Source organism: Trachypithecus francoisi, unplaced genomic scaffold (genome assembly GCF_009764315.1).
Source record: "Trachypithecus francoisi isolate TF-2019V2 unplaced genomic scaffold, Tfra_2.0 Lachesis_group5, whole genome shotgun sequence".
In the NCBI taxonomy this organism is placed as follows: Eukaryota; Metazoa; Chordata; class Mammalia; order Primates; family Cercopithecidae; genus Trachypithecus; species Trachypithecus francoisi.
Window position 1 is genome coordinate 19,367,882 of NW_022681470.1, and position 3,704 is coordinate 19,371,585.

General features: G+C 47.7%; 1 long non-coding RNA gene across 1 annotated transcript; it reads left to right on the forward strand.

Annotated features, from left to right (window-relative positions):
- The first annotated feature begins 405 nt into the window (after window positions 1-405).
- On the forward strand, window positions 406-1,588 carry LOC117074550. The gene is made up of 2 exons (XR_004433614.1): window positions 406-452; window positions 1,386-1,588. It is a non-coding gene; the product is annotated as an uncharacterized LOC117074550 (long non-coding RNA).
- Window positions 1,589-3,704: the final 2,116 nt, after the last annotated feature.

Below are 3,704 nucleotides of genomic sequence, written 5' to 3' on the forward strand. Positions count from 1 at the left end.
GGCCCAGCAGCCTTGTGGTCCATGTGGGTCATTTACTCTCTCTGACCCCTGGATAGAGAGGGTACTGACACCTCCTCTTCTGCACTGGGCATTGGGGGATCTGCATGAAGTCAGGCATGAGAAATATGCTGTGTAAACCTGCCTTCAAGTTGTCTGCCCTCTTAAATAAGAGACCTGTTACCAGGCCCAGATATGGCCCTGGCTGAGCTTGTTGCGGTGTCTGAAAGTGCGACTGAGATTTCCTCATTCGTGTCTTACAGTTTGTTTTCCCTCTCCAAGCATAATGTCCTGTTCTTGTCTCTATCAAATTTCATTCTTTTTTTTTTTTTTTTTTTGAAACAGGGTCTTACTCTGCCAGCCAGACTGGAGTGCAATCACAGTTCATTGCAGCTTTGACCTCCCAGGCTCAAGGGATCCTCCTGCCTCAGCCTCCTGAGTCGCTGGGACCACAGGTGTGTGCCACAATGCCTGGCTAATTTTTTAAATTTTAAAAATTTTTGTAGAGATAGGGTCTTCCTATGTTGCTCAGGTTGGTCTTCAACTCCTGGCCTCCAGTGATCTTCCCACCTTGACCTCCCAAAGTGTTGGGAGCCACTGCACCTAGTCAAATTTCTTTCTTAATGGTGTCTGCTTCTCCAGCATATTACAGATGAATTTCAATTTAATCCTCACTTACGTGGGCTCTTGTCCTTTTCCTAGTATTTTGTCATCTACATACCTAAGGAAACTATTATCTACTATGTTACCTGGAACCTTCATACAAATTTGAATTTGTATGAGGTTGAATGAACCTGTCCCCAGTGTACAATGCTATTGAACATAAATTTCTTAGTCCTGCAAAGCTGATACAGATCTCGGAAGAGAAATGCTTGAATGTACTGACCCAAATGGTTACTGATCTACTATGCAAAAACCTAAAAGTACTAGCGGTTAAATCTGGCTCTTATAGTCTTCTCATAGACAAATCTTGCTCTTTCTGAAAAGCTTCTTTGAAGAAAGAATTGGTTCTTGATGCTCTGAAATATACTTGTCTCTCTTATTTGAGTTGGATGAATTGTTGCCGTTTTGGAATCTGCACTGTGTGTGGGCTGGGGATGTGGGAGTTACCTGTCCCCCTCCCCAGGGTCTTTCCCTCCCCTCCCCTCTTTGCCCTACCTGGGCCATCTCACCCCTCAATCATCTCCCCATCTACCTTCGGAGGACCATTTCCTCTTAGTGACTGATAATGAAATTCCTGAACAGAGTTCAGGATGCCAAGGATTTTAACAGTCAAGACTCAACCAAGGAGAAGACATTGAGAAAGCAGCAGGTACACCTGTGTTCAGATAAGCTGACTTTCCTGTGTTTTGCATTTGTTCCATCTGTTACCATGGGAACAATGGCAGTGCACCTGTCCCACTTGGCAGCGACTTCAGTTGGACCCATTCCGCACCCCACAGCTCGGGACTCAAACTGCCATAGAGGAGTCAAGAGACGTTACATGCTGCTCACCTGTCCTGGGTGTGGTCTTGAATCAACTTTAGCTTTTCTGAGCCTTACATGTTTTCTATGTTTAAAAGATGAAAAATAAATCTAGACCTCTACCTATTCCTATTGACTCTGGTTTAAACTGATTTATTAAAACGTCTTTTGATCTAGACCAGCAATTTAAGTTTATTTTTCTTTTCTTCTTCTTCTTCTTTTTTTTTTTTTTGAGACGGAATCTCACTCTGTTGCCCAGGCTGCAGTGCAATGCCACAATCTCGGCTCACCGCAACCTCTGCCTCTGGGGTTCAAGAGATTCTCCTGCCTCAACTTCCTGAGTAGCTGGGATTATAGGTGCCCACAACCATTCCCGGCTAATTTTTGTATTTTTAGTAGAGGTTTCTCCATGTTGGCCAGGTTGGTCTTGAACTCCTGACCTCAGCTGATCTGCCCGCCTTGGCCTCCCAAAGTGCTGGGATTACAGGCATGAGCCACCACACCTAGCCTCAAGTTTTCATGATAAATCATTAGCAATGTGATTGCAAGACCCCACTCTTTCCGCTCTTCCCCATTATTTGCCCTCAGAGAATCTATAATGAATTTGACGTGAGGTAAAAGTTGGGGACTGTTGGGGCTCATTTGGCCATTTCCCGAATGTTTGCCAGCACAGGGGTGGAAGGGGTGGCCCTGAGTCTGGTGTCTCAGCCCTTCTCAAGGTTCCGTGAGAGTGAGAGGAGCAGTTCAGGCCTCAGAGAGATTCTGCCTGAGCTCTGAGCTGCAGATTTGGGACATACATGTGGGCCTTGAACAGGTAAGTGAGTGCGTTTAGCAGTGCAAGTGCAAAATACAGGAAAATGGGCCCTTTGATATTTCTAAAAATAAGTCCAATACGAATTCTAGTGTTGTATTAATATTAACCGCCTGGAGAAGAGGGTGGTTGCTTGGCGGTTCCTGGAGTTTGCTTCACCTCTCAAGTTGCTGTTTGCATCATGGAACCCGTGTGCTGCTCAGACCATGCTGGCACTCAAGATTCGTTGGGCACGAAGATCTTGGCCCTCTCTGAAAACGTTGATTTATGATTCTTTTGTTCCTGCCGTTTGATATGAGGGCACGAAGGGAGAACTCACCCCGGGAGCTGCATGCACGGCTGGCTGTCTTGGCCTCCCAAGATATAAGTCCCTGAAGCAAATGGACTTAAATCACTTGGTTCTTTTAAACCTCCTTAAGTGTCTTATTGAAGCTGAATTATGACAGTGATCCTAAATCACAAAGTGACTTTCTGGGGAGATGACTCTCATGCTGCATGGATTTGGTAAGAAAGGAGAGTCTAGGGAGACAGGAAGGGCCCTTAGAGGCAGGGGGCAGGGCCGGCCTCCCTCAGGCCCTCAGATGGGGCAGTGGCCCATGGACCCTGTGCCTCTCAGGCCACACAGGATGAAGGGTGGACAAGAGCCTTGTCATAGTACTCAGTGACGGTTCCTCCGGCTCTGTCTTCTTCTCTCTGTCAGAACTCAGCTCTCCTCCAAAGGAATTCTGAGAGGCCCCAGGGTAGCTCAGACAGCCTGGAGGATGGGTCCCTGGTTTCCCAGGCACCTGCCAGCCCCCTCCTCAGTCCCGTCTGCGTGGGTGTTGTCTGCTTGCACTAAGGGGAGAGCTCGTCCTTGCTGTCTCTTGCAAGGTCGACGGCTGCCAATGTCCCAGTGAAGGCTGGGGGTTTGCAACCTGGACCACCTCGGACACCTGTGCCGAGGCCACCTTCTTTTTGTGGCAGATGCAATGCTCTCAGTGTTCTGAGCAGGTATCAGGGGAGGGTGGTACATAGCAGGCTGGCCCTCTGTTCTAGGGTGCAAAGACTAACATCTCTCAGACACCTTTACAACCAAAGATCCAGAGGTGACTTAAGACCACAAATTTGGTGACCTATGAGGGACTTGCATTCTGAGCAGAGTCGAACAGGGAGAGAGGCAGAATGTGGGCCCCAGTTTTGCTACTGTGGCTCAAGCATGAGCGTCGTTGCTCTGCAGCCAGCCAGCCACCTTAACATTGGCTTCTCTGTGCCATCAAGAGCTTACTGGCTGTAGCGGGAACAGCTCCTTGTCATTCTTGGAAAACTAGTCTAGGATTTGCTTCTTCAACTCTCCTATGAGTTCTGTTGACCAATTACTGTCCCTGGAGAAATCTCCCTGGGCTTGAATTCGCTGGAGTGGATACTGTGCTGTACAATCCAGTTCTGTCTGATA